This window comes from Manis pentadactyla, chromosome 13, assembly GCF_030020395.1.
Source record: "Manis pentadactyla isolate mManPen7 chromosome 13, mManPen7.hap1, whole genome shotgun sequence".
NCBI lineage: Eukaryota > Metazoa > Chordata > Mammalia > Pholidota > Manidae > Manis > Manis pentadactyla.
In genome coordinates, this window is record NC_080031.1 from 46,908,053 (window position 1) to 46,924,136 (window position 16,084).

The following is a 16,084-nucleotide window of genomic DNA, read 5'->3' on the forward strand; positions in this document are numbered from 1 at the left end:
TCCCAGAGGAAACACCAGTGAAGGCTGTGGGCTCCTGCTTTCCCTGCACTCCACCTCTGACCACCCAGTGATTCTCCCCCTCGGCCCTGCCATCTGTGTTGTACCTGGTCTCTAGGACCTGGGAGTGTGATGAACGTTTTCCTGAGCCTCTCCTCTGTGTCCTCTTAGAGCTGCTCCTGACTGACTTTCAGCATATCTTCATCTCTCCATCATGCAAAACAACCTTCAACCACCCCCAACTGTGCACCAGGAGGGCAATACTTATCTGAAAAATATTCAGAGGGAAACCCATGGTTTCCTTTAGTAATATTGTTGGGTCCATGTAATTGACCTCCAAATAACTGGGAGACATGTGGATGCAAAAGTAAGAGCATTTATTGGGTAGACAGCATGCTGGGGTCTCGCACGCACAGGTGGAGATGACAAAGTACAAGTTTATTCTTATTTTATACTCGAGTGGGCCATGTGGAGAGAGGGCCGAGCGCAAAATGGGCCATGTGCAAAGTGGGCCGTGCGCAGACACGGGTCATGCGCAGACACAGGTTATGCGCAGAGCAGGCTGTGCACAGAGCGGGTGTGACCTGTTTCTCACAAAACGAAGTCATTAAAAAAATGGAGTAGCTTATGCCCAGACTCTTTAGTCAGGACTCTTCATTCCCCCCTTGAGTTTCGCTCTATTTCAAATCTTTGAAGTAACGGAATAGGGTCTTCCTTGTTCAAGGGCCTGTGTTGAGATCTAAGGACCATGAGCTGGATGGTGGAGATCCGTTTCTATACAAATTTGAGGAGGGCATTGATAAGGCAGGGGCCACATGTAAGAGCTAGTATCAGAAGGAAGAGGGGGCCTGCTACTGCTGATAATAAAGTTGTTAGCCAAGCAGACCAACTGAAAAGGCTTTCATACCAGTTTTGGGTGGATGCTCTATTTCTCTGCTGGTTTTGAATTCTAGTTTTTAGTTCAGTCAAAGAATTTTGAATAACACCTGAGTGATTGGTATAGAAGCAACACTGTTCTCCTAAGGCTACACGTAGTCCTCCTTGTTGCAAGAGCAGTAAGTCAAGTCCTCTTCTATTTTGTAGTACAACCTCTGCTAGGGAGGACAAAGACTCTTCTAGCTGGGCTAGAGTAAGTTCTACTGTTTGGAAATCGTGGTCGATAGCATCACTGAGGGCTTTGTAATTTTTATCTTGGAGGACTAGAGATGCTATGCCTCTACCAGCACCAGCCAGCCCAGCACCCAAAGTGACAGAGACTACTATGGTGGAAATAATTTCTCATTTTTGCCTGCTTAGACTCTTTTGACTTAGGGAATAGCTATCAATTATTTCTTCTTCACTGTGCACTACTACCCGGGGGATGAGTTGCATGAAAATGCAGACATCATCATGAGTTTTGAGGGTGTCAGCATGGATACAAGCAGTTATTCCTGTTTTACAGGCCCACTAAGTGTTGGGAGGGGCTACTAGGTATGATTGGATCTCAGAATTAACATTTACGGTCTGGCTACGTAAGTAAGGGTAAGGAGGCAGTCAGTTGGTGGCAACACAAAGTCCTTGCCCTGTGAGGGCCTGTAGGGTAACTCTAGGAGCATGCTCAAAATTCCCTTGGGACCACTGGCATTTGGAGGAGTCAATCTCAGTAGAGAAATTGGCTACTAGAGCAATGCTATCATAGAAAGGGGCTCTAGAGTCTAGGCAAAGCCAGCAGGATCAGGTTACTTCTGGTTTGGAGATATTTAATACCTGGTAAGTGGCCTTTACTAGGTGGAAGAGACTGGGTCCAGTTAGGGACGGGAGAACGTTAAGTGGCGTAGCTTTGAATCTGACCTTGGACCTGTCCTAGGCGAAGGGTAGGTAGGTCCTGCAGTAGATTTCTGAAGTTCCTCCAGGAGTGGAGGTGGAGGCACTGGGTTCGGTCCCCAAATGACTGGTGGTTTATTTAAGAGTGGGGCCTCCCAGAGCATAATTGTAAAAAGAGTTCCAGGGTCTGCTCCCTCTGCATAAAAGCGAAGGCCCCAAATCCTCCCTGATTCCCACTCTTCCCACTTAGTTTTTCCTATGGAGGTGAAGTGAACGCAGATCGGATTACAGTCTGGGTTACTCCAGCAGGTAGGCCCTTTAGATTGGCTAACTTGTATCCAATCACCTTGTACAGAGGGTTTCCAATCGATCTTTCCCGTAGACTCACAGCCCCAGAGAGCACAGAAGAAGTGTTCTGGGCCCCCACATTTAGCCTGCTGAGACTGACTTCGGCCATGTCCGGGACAGACATAGAAATTGTGCTGATGTGTCAGGTCTCAGTACCCTGGGGTCCTACACCCTATTCCTTGGGTTGGGCATGGATACTCGGGGTCCCCTCTTAAGCCCCAGTTTGTCCCAAACAACTTACAAACATCGAAGTACAGATCGGGGAACCATGACTTAGGGTGCCCTTCTTGTTTTGTAGAGTTGATAATGTCTCCAGTCTCGGACTTGATGATGATCCACTCAAGTCTCCTTGGGAAGTGGGGACTTCCAGCCACTGCTGCCACCATTAGTTTCCGGGTTAAAGCCTGGAGAACCAGAAGCAGCCACATGTTGGGTAGTTTTTACTTTCAGAGGGTCAGTCGGATGGGCTCGAATTGTCCATGTAGACTCTTGATCTCTAGGAGCAGCCTTGACCTGAGTGTGATGGATCAATGCTGCTATTCCATCAACTTTGATCGCTGTGGGAGTTGCTAGGATGATTGTGTGAGGTCCTTTCCAACATGGCTCTAAGGTTTCTTTTTGACGCCTTTTGATCAGTACCAAGTCTCCAGGTTGGAAATTGTGGGGCTCCGGAGGAGGCTTGTAGTACACTGTCTGTAAGTTCTGATGTAAGGCTTCTTGGACCTGAAACAAAGCTTGTAGGGAGGAAAGAAAGTTTTTATCTTTTTGCTCAGCTAACAGATTAGCTCGCAAGTTGGGAAGAATCGGGGGAGGCCTGCCAAATAGAATTTCAAATGGGGTCATGCCTAGTCTATATGGAGTGTTCCTGACTTTGAACAGAACGAAGGGGAGGAGAGTCACCCAGTCACCGCCAGTTTCTAGGGTTAATTTGGTTAAAGTCTCCTTAATGGTCTGATTCATCCTTTTTACTTGACCTGAGCTTTGGGGATGATATGCACAGTGTAGCTTCCAATTAGTCCCCAATATATGGCTCAGCGCTTGTGTTACCTGAGAGACAAAAGCTGGTTCGTTGTCTGACCCAATAAAAGCAGGAAGGCCATACCTTGGAATAATGTCTTCCAGGAAGTTCTTGGCAACTACTACAGCAGTTTCTCTTTTGGTTGGAAAGGCTTCTACACATTTGGAAAAGGTGTCTACAAATACTAGCAAATACTTGTAACCATATTTTCCTGGTTTGACCTCAGTAAAGTCTACTTCTCAATAGGCTCCAGGTCTTGTACCTCTTTCTTGGACCCCCTTTTCAGTTGTTCCTCCCTTTGCGTTGACCAACTGGCAAACTTTACACTGAGAGACTACCTGATTGACTAATAATCGGAGGTCATGGACCCGGAGATGTGAGCTCTGGAGCAGTTCTGTCATTTTACGCTCTCCCAGGTGTGTGACCTGATGAATGTGTGAGACTAGTTGGGCAGATAGGAGGGAGGGTAGAATGTAGTCCCCTCTTGGGTCCTGATACCATTGTTCATCTTTATGAGCATAATGTGGTCCCCACTTCTGGATCTCAGACAGATCTTTCTGAGTGTACTCTGGTACTTCTGGTAAGGTGGGAGAAATAGCAGCTGGGGCGGGGGTGGTTGGCTGCTACCAGGGCCTTGGGTGCCTCTGCTAGGGCGGCTTCCTTAGCTGCCAAGTCTGCTTTATTTGCTTTATTATTTCCTTGGGCCACTTGCCCTTCACCTTTTTGGTGCCCGGGACAATGTATGATAGCAATCGCCTGGGGAAGCCAAATGGCCTGTAGCAAGTCTAGGATCTCTTGCTTGTTTTTGATAGTTTTTCCCTCAGCTGCTAATAGTCTTCTTTCTTTGTAAATGGCCCCGTGTACGTGGGCTGTGGCAAAGGCATACCTGCTGTCAGTATATATGTTTAGCCGCTTACCTTTTGCCAATTGAAGAGCTTTGGTGAGGGCTATCAGTTCTGCTTTCTGAGCTGATGTTCCTGAGGGTAGGGGGATGCCCATATGACTTCCATCTCTGTAGTCACTGCTGCCCCTGCATATCTTACCCCATCTTTGATGAAGCTGCTTCTGTCCATGAACCAAGTAGTATCGGGATCCAACAAGGGAACATCTCCCAGATCGGGCAGTGTTCCCTGTAGGTGGCTGAGGATCTCCTTGCACTTGTGTGAGGGCGAATCTAGATTTGGATCTGGTATCAAGGTGGCTGGATCCAATGCTTTGCTAGCAGCAAAGCGGATACGAGGCAGATTAAGGAGCAGAACTTGATAGTGGGTGACACGCGAATTTGACAGCCATCGGTCGGGAGGGCACTTTAAAACTCCCTCAATGGCATGGGGTGTCGTGACCACAAGAATCTGGCCCAGCGTCAACTTGTCTGCATCTTTAACAAGAAGTGCAGTGGCGGCTATGATGCGGAGACATGGTGGCCATCTGCTGGCCACTGGGTCTAATTTCTTTGATTGGTAAGCCACTGGTCTCACCCAGGGGCCCAGCTTCTGGGTGAGAACTCCTTTTGCCACTCCTCTCCGTTCATCTACATACAGGTGGAAGGGCTTGGAGACATCTGGGAGGGCTAGGGCTGGGGCCTGCAGGAGAGCCTCTCTGATTTTGACAAAAGCTTCTTCCATCTCAGGCATCCATGCAAAGGAGGGTTCCTGTCCTCGGGTGGCTTCATATAAGGGCTTAGCTAGTTCAGCAAAGCCAGGAATCCAGAGGCGGCAGAACCCTGTTGTCCCCAAGAACTCCCTGACAGCCTGTCTACAGTCTGGCCTTGGTAGCTGGAAAATAGTCCCTTTTCTGGCCTGGGATAGCCATCGGTGTCCCCCCTTGAGTTTATATCCCAAGTAGGTGACTTCTTCTAAACAGAGTTGAGCTTTTCTAGTAGATGCTTGGTACCCTTTTTTTCCCAGTGTTATAAGTAAATCTTTAGTGGCTGCCTGACATTCTATTTCTGTTTGGGCAGCTATGAGTAAATCATCTACATATTGGAGCAGGCTCACCTCTGGGTAGAAATGCAGGTACTCACTCAGATCTTCTTGGAGGGCCTCGTCAAAGATGGTCAGTGAGTTCTTGACTCCTTGAGGTAACCTGGTCCAGGTCAGTTGACCATTCAATCCGTCCTCCGGGTCTCTCCATTCAAAAGCAAACAGCGGTTGACTCGAGGCGGCTAGTGGTAAGCTGAAGAAAGCATCCTTTAGGTCTAGGATGGTGTATACGACCCTGTCAGGTGGCAGAGAGCTCAAAAGGGTGTAGGGGTTGGGGACTGTGGGGTGAATGTCCTCCACCCATTTATTAATTTCTCGCAAGTCCTGTACTGGACAGAAGTCATTTGTCCCTGGTTTCTTAACAGACAGTAAAGGGGTGTTCCAAGGCGACTGGCATGGGACTAGAATTCCTGCCTGTCGCAGGCATCGGATATGAAGGGCAATGCCCACCTTTGCTTCTTGGGGGATTGGGTACTGCCGCACATGGACAGGAGTGGCAGTGGATTTTAGTTGGACCACTATTGGTGCCCGATGCTTTGCCCATCCAATGCCTCCCGTCTCAGCCCATACTTCCAGGATCTCTTTTAGCCACTTATGAAGGAGCTCATAGGTGTCTTTTTCACTTCTTGGGTTAGGGTAAAGTCTATGTTCATCATTAAGTGATAAGGTAAGAATGCTGACAGGGGCTCCATTCTGGTCATTTACGGAAACTGAGTCACCTTCAAAGTGGATGTGGGCTCCCACCTTGGACAGCAAATCTCTCCCCAGAAGTGGGTAGGGGCATTCAGGGATAACCATTAATGAGTGGGATACCCATCCCAATTTTAGGTCTATGGATCTTTGGGTAGTCCATGAATATTGGTTAGATCCTATGGTTCCCTGTACCCAGAACTGTTTGGGAGAAAGGGGCCCCATGGGGTTCTTAAGAATTGAATGTTCTGCTCCACTGGCTTCCCCTCCACATTCAGGGTTACCCAAGGCTCGGGGAGGGGGACCAAATCCTATCCCCCTCAGTCATCTAAGCCTTCTATCTGGAGGACCTTGGGTTGTTCCCTGGCTTCTCTCTTGGGGCATTCATTTTTCCAGTGGCCCCTCTCTTTGCAGTAGCACACTGGTCTTTTTGCAGAGAGTTCCGGCCCTTTGGGGAGGTTTTGGAATCTCAAGGGCCCCATTGTTCAGTCAGCCTTTTTAATTCTCAGTTCCAGGCAGGACCTTCTAACGAATTAGCCAACAAAATCTTAGCTAACCCGCGGGTCTGTCGCTCTTCTGGGGTGTCTCGGTTACTGAACACTTTCTCAGCCACTGCCAAAAGTTCACCTAGCCATTTTCCCTCAAAGCCTTCTAATCTTTGTAACTTTCATCTGATGTCTGGGGCTGATTGATTGACAAAGGCCAAACTTACCGCAGACCTGTTTTCAGCAGCTTCTGGGTCCAGGGGAGTATAGGTCCTGTAGGCTTCCAGCAGTCTCTGAAGGAAAGCTCCAGGAGATTCTGTGGGCTTCTGTTTCACCTGACTTACTTTAGACAAATAGGTGGGACGGCGTGCTGCCGCCCGGAGACCCCCCATCAGAATCTGGAGGTAGACAGTGAGCTTCTCCTTACCTCCGTCTGTATTGAAGTCCCAGTCGGGCCTACTTGAGGGGAACCTGATGTTTATAATATCTAAATCCGTGATTGGTCTCCAATCAACCCCTGGGACTAGTTTCCGGGCTTCAGTCAGGACTCTCTCTCTTTCTTCAGTGGTGAAGAGAACCTGTAAAAGCTGATGGCAGTCATCCCAGGTGGGCTGGTGGGTAAAAAGGACTGAATCTAACAAGTTTATAAGTTTACTGGGTTTCTCAGAGAAGGGGGGGTTCTGCGTTTTCCAATTATACAAGTCACTGGTGGAGAAAGGCCAATGAACTAAGAACTGTTGGCCATTGGGGCCTGGTGGGCCTGCTGCCCGCAAATGTAGGGCCACTGTGCCTGGGGTGTTCTTGGGAGCTCGTCAGTCTCGAGAGTGAGTATGGGGAGGACTCATGGGTGGGTCCTCCGGGTCAGGTTCCTCTTCCGTTGGTGAAGGTTCAGGAGGATTGGGAGGAGGAGCGGATTCATATGACGGCGGATGGGGAAAGGATGGACCTTCCAAAAGGGGGTCTGACTGGTGGAGGACAGGATAAAGAGATGGGGCTGAAGGAACCGAGGGATAGGGATTCAACTTGCAGGGTGCCTTAGAGGAGCGTGGAGCTTTAGAGGAGGCAGTGGCCACGAGGGTCACCTTTAAAGGTGGAAGAAGGGGAGCCAGCTATTCAGGTTGACTTTCCACTAGAGTCTGCCAAGTTGTGATGTAAGGAACCTGGTCGGGCTGCCCAGGATGTCCATATACAAGGTCCTTGACCCTGAAAATGGTGGGAAGGTCAAACATGCCCTCATCAGGCCACCTGATCCCAAACTTACGCCATTCATTCCTGCAAAAGAGAGAAAGTTTACCCTTTTTGACAGCAAAACCAAGATTTTTAGCCTGGGTTAGAAAGTCACTGAAGCGAGATATGAAGATAGACAGGGGAGTAGAGGGAGTAGAGTGCAACTGGCCCATGCCGAAGAGAAACAAGAAGACAAGACAGACAAATATGAGTACACAAACAGAGAACACAATGTAAGGGCGCCTCTTTCCAAAAAGAAACCAGACGAAGAGGAACAGCCTCTCCCGTAAAAGGGCTCCGTCACGCTCTCTGAAAAGAAACAGAAACCAGGTGTGGGAGAACGGCCTCTCCTGTAAAAGGGCTCCGTCAGGGAGCGACCTCCCTTCTCCTGCCAGATTGAAAAATAAAGTCCAAAAAACAGAATTGAGTGAGGGACGTCTCCGTGCTCACCAAGGTGTGGGGAAAAATAGTGCGTCCACCTAGTCCCCGGACCGCCAGATCAGGTTTCTATAGACAATGGCACAAATACAAGGACACACGGCACTTAAACAGGCAATTAAACACTGCAGTCACACTCACACTTACCTGCACACTCCACACGGTCACCGGTTATGGGAGTGTGATCCCGGACGAGCCCCCAAATGTTGGGTCCGTGTAATCGACCTCCAAATAACTGGGAGACGCGTGGATGCAAAAGCAAGAGCGTTTATTGGGTAGCCAGCATGCTGGGGTCTTGCACACGCAGGTGGAGACATCAAAGTACAAATTTATTCTTCTTTTATACTAGAGTGGGCCATGTGCAGAGAGGGCCACACGCAAAGTGGGCGGTGCACAGAGCGGGCCGTGCACAGAGCAGACTGTGCGCAAAATGGGCCGTGTGCAAAGCGGGACGTGCGCAGACATGGGTTGTGCACAGAGCAGGCCATGCACAGAGCAGGCGTGACCTGTTTCTCACAAAATGAAGTCATTAAAAAAATGGAGTAGCTTATGCCCAGACTCTTTAGTCAGGACTCTTCAATATACACCTTGTCATTTACCCATTTTTATCTGCACACTCCTCCTAATAAATACTAAGCAGTCTCTTCCAACCAATCAGCTCTTACGAGCCCTTTTCCTCTTTAATAAATTAAGTCATGCTGTTCTAAACTGTTACGTGATTCCATTAGTGTCTCATATTTTAAGTTAAAGTACCCCCTTTTCAATAATGTGGCTGCTATAAAGAGTGAACGCACACATTTATCCTTCTCGATCTTGAATAGACTTTCTAATGGTCACAGAGTGATGCCTAAAGAAAACTTCCAAGTGTTTGGGGATATTTTGACTGGTTTCCACTAAAATCTAAGATCCTACCTCAGAGCAGCTGAGTCCAAGCCTTGGTAAGGCAACCGTGAAATGGCAGACTTCTTAAAGACTTGGATATGGAGGTGGGACTAGGCCAAAAGAAAACTTTTCATTAACTATGGGTTTCAGCATCCCACAGTAGAAATCCTCAGGTTAGTCATTATCCTGAGTTTACTGGGTCTGCCTTGTGCATGGGAGGCTGGTCAGCCAGAGCCCATCCCTCTTACCAGGGGGTGCATTCTTTTCCCAAGTGAAAGGCTGTAATCACTTCTTGATATTTCATTATAGATCTACTTTTCTAATCCTGGTATCTCTCCAGTGTAATAAAATATGTTCTAGGGGTGAGATTGACTCACCCTAGGATTTTTAGGTAAACTTTTTTAGAGTAATGCTAATATACAATATTATATTGGTTTTAAGCATACAATACAGTGATTCCACAGTTATATGTATTATTAAATGCTCACCCCAACTTGTGTAATTACTATCTGTCAACAAAGAAGGATATTACAGAACTACTGACTTTATTCTCTATGCTATATTTTCATCCCCAAGATTCAACCTAAATTTAAAATAAAACTTAAAGTTTCTAAATAGAGCTAGGCCAAACTAAAAAATCCACCTCTTCCATGTCTTTGGCCTATTTTGCTTGGAGAAAATTATATTAAAATATGCATTTGACACAGAGGTTACCTGCTTTTCATAATTATTCATCTATTGAGTTGTGCAGAAGGAATTCAAATTCAGTCTGAAATACAGGGGACATGACAAGGAGACATGATAAAGGGGGAAGGAAGCAGGTGGGGGAGGGGAGGGGAAGGAGAAAGGAAGAGATGATGAAGTGAAAAGGAAGCCCTACATTTTCTCAAAGTTACTAAACTTAAGTATATTAAGAGGTATAAATGTGAGGTAAACCAAACTTTCTAAAACTTAAATTCATCCTATTTCTCTATACAGGTAAATAAAAATGGAGGCGGTCTTGTTGGGGAAGATGAACAATCTGGGTAATGATAATGACAATGATGATAACAAAAATAAATACTGTGACAGTCTACTTCTCGTGCACTACATCTGGTGATAGGCACATTGCTTACATGATTGCTACCACAGTTTCACTAGACACAGAATCCTCTATCCAGCAAATAAAATAATATGCATTTCCAGCTATTTAGAATGCTATTCAGTGACTAATTCTTCTTGAGGAATACTTTACATGAATCTTAAATAAATATAAAAGTTCTTCAATTAGGCGTATGATTGATTTGCCCTGAATCCTCTGTCCAGTGCAATGTGGCTCACCCACTGCACATCTACCAATGGGTCCCAGCCAGATGCTGACCCTTGTGGCCCTTGGTGGGTCTGTAGCCCCTAGGCCAACCACAGCCAGCAGGGAGTCGATGCGGCTGTCAGCAGCCACCTCAGTTTACCGTGTTCCACAATGCTTCCATTTATTTTGGCATCTGTGCCATGAAAACGGTTGAGTAGTGCTGGTATAACAACTCATTGTCAAGTTTGCTAAAGAAAATAGCACAACCTATGGAATATAATAATTTTTCATCTAGTGTTGAATTTAGTTATCTTGTAAAAACACCACAGGGTCTATATTATTTATATACGATAGATCTGTTGTGACTCTGCAAACTTACCTTCTTCATGTCTCCTGCTCGTCTTTCTCTTTTACCTCTCCTTCAGCTCCTTCAGCCTTTCCAGTAATATTGCTCATATGGAGGTAGAAACAGACATGGCACCTACATTCCAAAAGAGCAGCTCTAAGCCTGAATGTTTGCATTCCCAGGCCTTGGTTTGATTTCAAATAATTCTGCCTACCCACAGCCTTCCAGAGTGCTAACACTTTGTACCATGAGGAGGCATAAATTAATATGTACTTTTAGAACATTCTTTCTAGTTTTCTAAAGATTTTAGCTCTCTGTGCATGTCCCTGAAAGACAGAGACACATATCAATGGTTCCATAACTGGAGACTCAAACATGGAAGAATAAATCATGAAGACACTTTGAGACTTGGGAGAAGGAACATTTCACAGCAGGTAGAATATTGGATCTAAATAGTGACTTGGAAATCATATCATTCAACCACGTCCTTTGAGGAATGATTAAATTGAAAGGCTCAGAGGAAATGCTAAAGATCCTTGAACCTGGAATAAGGATACCTGGGCAACAGGTGCAGCTGTGCCCCTTTCCATGTGTCCTTGGGCAGAGAATTCCAGTCTCAGTGCTGGTTTTCCATTTGTTAAATAAAAAGTTATGGCACGATTATCTCTGAGATTACTTCGAGCTTTAATGTTCTATGTTGCAAATTTAGATGGTGTTTCCTTACTTTCCATTTTAACCCTTATTGCTTTATTATGTTTACTTAATCAACAGTAATTCTATGCTTATTACCATGCGGCTTAGCATCTGTCTATTTGCTATGAAATAACTAACCAGGGAAGAAAATCATGTTTGGAGCATTTCTCTTGAGATTATTGAAAGTGCTCTGGGATATTTCTAAATGAAGACTGGAATCCTTAGAAATCGAGCTTCTAAGGCAAAGGTATTGATGAAAACATCAAAGGAGCTTGTAAAGCAGATGGCAGAACCTAACAGGAACACACGTGAAGAACCAGGCGTCTAAGGCGGAGAAAGCACAAACACAGGTGGAGAATTAGGGAATCAAATTTTCTATACTTATCTGGCTCATTATGGAAGAGTAGATGCTGAATATTGGGAGAATTCCATCTAGATTACACTGAAATTCTTTACACCAGAACCAAAGAGTCCTAGTGAACACACTATAATGGGACTATATAGGAATTTGCCTCATGTTTTCATCATGCAAACTTTTTTCTGACTACACCTGTGTGACCAAGACAAACACATGTGTCACATATGTTTCCATTACAAGTCTCTCCACACCCGCCACATCTCCTTTCCTCAGGTCATTGCAGATGTGCTTTGGAAGCCCATTTAAAAAGACCCCGCGATTTCCCCATCCCTGGATGCTCTGCTAAACTAGACTAATTAAAACCCCCCCACCACTGGGAGCGGTATCCTTGGAGATGGCAGCTTGTGCTGGAGCCCAGTTGAAATACCAGGACACGTGGGAATGGGAACAGTGCAAGAGCAACGGTCAGATGAAGAAAAGAGAAAAGGGGTCAGGAGGCAGGGGTAGTTAGGAACAGCAGAGGGAGGGATGCAGATTAGAAAGAGGAGGGACAGGAGAAGCAGGAGGGGGGGAGGCGTAAGCTGGAGGAAAGGCAGACCCCACTAATGGCAAACATACCATAGACTTCCTAGCATGTGGTTGGTGGGGAGAGAATGGGGTAATGCTGAAAAGAACTGTGTTAAAGAATGTGTGATATTTATTTTACTGATACAATTTCTATTATTTTACTGCCAACTATATGTCCAAACTAAGCTGGAGAGAAATGCATGACAAATACACCTGGAAGCATGTGGCCTCCTTTCATTCACTGGATCAGGAAAGGAGGGAGGCAAGCCCTCCAAAGCTAGCTGGGTAGTTTCCTTTAAGTTAGGGTGTTTTACCTTTTTTTTTTTTTTAGCATCCTAAGAGGTGGAAATTTGTATGAAGTGACCTTATGGCAAACAGCCACTCATGATACCCTAGAAGCTAATGACTCTTTTTTATCAAGGGTGTGTGACATTAGTCAGACTAACAGCAGTCCTTGAAACATGTCTGTATGTTCTATTAATGGCCTTATGTTGGAGTTCGAAGGTGCTGAGTGCCTCTGTACCCTCCTCTCTGCAAGAATGAACTCTGGCTGAAGTGCAGTGTTGAGCAATGTGATCACTCCTGGAGCAGAAGTGGGTGCGGGAGGCCGGTTTCCAGGCACCTTCTCTATGGTGACAGGTCACTTATAGTAATACATCATGGCATGTAGTACGTTCCAGAGCCGAAGTTGCTTTGCACCAGGAATCTCATCTCTTAAAAGTATCCCTCTGAGGTAAAAAAGTAGGTAGAATATCCTATTTTAATATACTGAGAAACAGGAGTTCAAGAAATTAATTTGCTCCATATGACATAGAAAATTTAACTATAATTAGATCTTAACAAGGATTATAATGGCAAAGTGTCTCTGCAACGAAGATTTAAGTTTTCTAATCTCGCTCTTCTTTGCCTACAGCATCCACTTATAAGGCATATTCACTATTCCTATTCCTGGTCTAGGTCATTTTCTCCATGACTCAGGTGTTAGAAAATAAAGTTTAAGGAAGTGAAGGGTAGAGCTGAGGAATCCTCGGAGTTCAGGACACAGTGGTGGAGTCTAAAAGTTGACTCCAAGTTCTGGGTCCAATGGGTGTAAATGAGGGAAGATAGGATACATGCTTATATTTAGGGATAAGAATGCTATCTTTCACCCATCTGTCCTCTTTGGAAATGCAAGACAGAAAAATAAGGTTCCTTGAAAGCACCACAATAAGGTTTTCTCCCTTTGTTTTCTAGGGTGTAGAAGCATTGGATTTTCTGAAACACATATGAACTCCCAGCTGACTTGTCTGTAAACATTTAAATCACCACATACTTTAAAATTTAAAAACCAAGCTTATATAAAATTACGTATTGTTCTTTGTAATGCACAATATCCCTTTTTAAGATAACAAAATATGTGGTAAGTAAACTCCACAATAGGAAAGTAAGAAGATGCAAAGACTGAGGAGTTAAAATAAAATAGGAGTTTAGTCAAGTGGGGAAAAGCACTTTTTCTACTTCAGAAGAGTACTGGCTAATAAGCAATTATAAAAAAAGATTAAATAAATTAAGCTAAATGAAGATATTATAAAAACAGAAAAAATTAATAATGTATATTAATTTTCTAAAAAAGAAAAAAACCTTTAACTCTCAAAAGAATCACATTCCTTTTACATGAAAATTTTATAAAATGAAATAAATTAGGCCACCAGAGAATTTAAGTATAGTGAAAAACATATGATTTCAAATTACCCTGTTTGTTTCTATTAAATGGTATCATTCAGATGCTGGAACAATGAAGGATCGAGCAGGTAGAAATCATTTATCTTTACAAAACTACATTAAAAAGCTGAATAACCAATTATTCTAGATAACATCTTGCAAAATTTTATAGGGCAAAAATTAAGTGGCTGGTCTTCTCCAAAATTTTACATGTGCTGCTATGTCCACAAGTCATGTGGATGGAATTCAGCTGAGAAGATTAATTACACAGAGTCAAACCATCCAACAAATGATGATACCAATACTGGCTTGACTGAATTAAATGTAGACGACCAAAAGCATCATTTATAGGAAATTTCATGAGACATTGAAATGAGATTTGAGATACAATCAAACCAACATTTGGCAAGTTGATTTCTTTGAAGTGGTAAATGTGTAAAGTGTCTAAAGACAAACATTGGTGAGCAGCTGGAGAAGTAGCTGAGATGAGCATTTCCTCTGCCCTGACAGACCACAGCAAGAAACGGAACTGCGTGATTTCCAGGGGATGCACGGTTTGTGGAGAGCAGACGGGTACCTGCTGAGGCTCCAGCCTGACTCCTACTCCATCTCAAACCGTCCTTGATCTGATTCTCACACCTTTCAAAAAATGGCCATATCCTCAAAACCCTACAGTCAGCTCTCTAGATCCCAATAGTTGCTGGCAGGTGGGTGACTTGTTAAGTTCATAGGCAAAGAATATTTAAATCCACATGTGATGATAAAGTCTTGCATCCACTCTTCAAACTTAGCAGCAAATGCAGTTTTTTTAGAAGGTGGTTGTCCTTCCTGAGGGCAAGCACCTCCCCAGCGCCTTCTGTAGGGTCCCTGTGACATCCTTGTTCCTGAAGCCGTCGATTAGTGGGTTGAGGAGGGCAGTGAGGATAGTGTAGAAGGCAGACACAGCCTTGTCCTGTTCGGGTGTGTGCTAAGAGTGAGGCAGCATGTGGGTGTACATGGCGGCTCCATAGAACAGGCTGCCAGCTACCATGTGTGAGGAGCAAGTGGCCACTGCCTTTTGCCTCCCTTCTGCCTCACTCATCCTGTGGACCGTGATGAGAATCCTTGTGTAAGAGGCTGAGATGACGGAGAAAGGGATGAGGAGCATGGTGATGCAGCAGACACACATGGCCATCTCATAATCTGAGGTGACCGTGCAGGAGAGTTTCAGGAGGGTGGGGACCTCACAGAAGAAGTGGTTGATTTCCCGACAGACACGGAAAGGGAACTGCATGGCGACTGGTGTGAGCAAGAAGCCATCTACGGACCCTCCCAGCCAGGCTGCCAGCACAATGAGTAAGCAGACTTTGCGGCTCATGAGGGCAGGACAGCTGAGGGGGTGGTAGGCGGCCACGTAGCGGTCATAGGCCATCAGGCCCAGCAGGAAGCACTCAGTGCCTGCCAAGGTCAAATAGAGGAAGTGCTGGGCAGTGCAGGCTGCGAAGGAGCTGGCCCGCTGGCCCACCAACCGGTCCACCAGCACCTCGGGCACAATGGTGGAGATGTTGTACAGGAGGTCCAGGAGCACGAGCTGGCAGAGCAGGAAGTACGTGGGGGTGTGGAGGCGGGGGTCCCGGTGGATGACCGAGATCATGGTGGTGCTGCTGGCTATGGAAATGGCAAAGCCCAGGAGGATGAGGACAAAAAGGAGCCAGGGAAAGCGGCTGTCCCAGGAGGACAAAGTCATCGTACATAGAATAGCTGCCCTGCTCCATGGCTCTGCAGGTTCCATGAAAGATCGGTGGATATGGTGGGTGAAGTTGGACCCAAAAGATCAATATTTGATTTTCTTCAAGTATTGTTATACAGCCATGGACAAAGTAAGACATATTAATCATATCTCATTATGTAACTTCCCCCTTTTTCTAATACTTCCTGGGGTTGATTCCAGCTAATGGGCTGCTTTGAGAAATTAGTCTTTATCCTTTGGGTCCTAAGTAAGTCCCACCCCCAGGGATGAAGTTTGGAACTTGAAGTGCCTGGGACAGCCTGAGAGGCTGCGTCACCCCACACCATCACCCATTCAAGGCTGATATGTTTGATTTGCTATTACTTCTGAACTTGAAGGTCATGATGAAACAACTTTGTGTCTTTGGGCTCAAAAACATTTGTTTGTTTGTTTTGTTCATGTGCAATCTTACATTGAGGAGAAAATGCATAAAAGAGAAAACATATAACTTGTCTTACTGGATAGGGATGGACTGATGGGTAATAAAAGGATG

The 16,084-nt window shown here is 45.4% G+C and overlaps 1 pseudogene; it reads right to left on the reverse strand.

Annotated features, from left to right (window-relative positions):
* Positions 1–14,631: 14,631 nt before the first annotated feature.
* Positions 14,632–15,577, reverse strand: LOC118913124 (olfactory receptor 2T27-like; annotated as a pseudogene).
* Between the last annotated feature and the right edge of the window lie 507 nt (positions 15,578–16,084).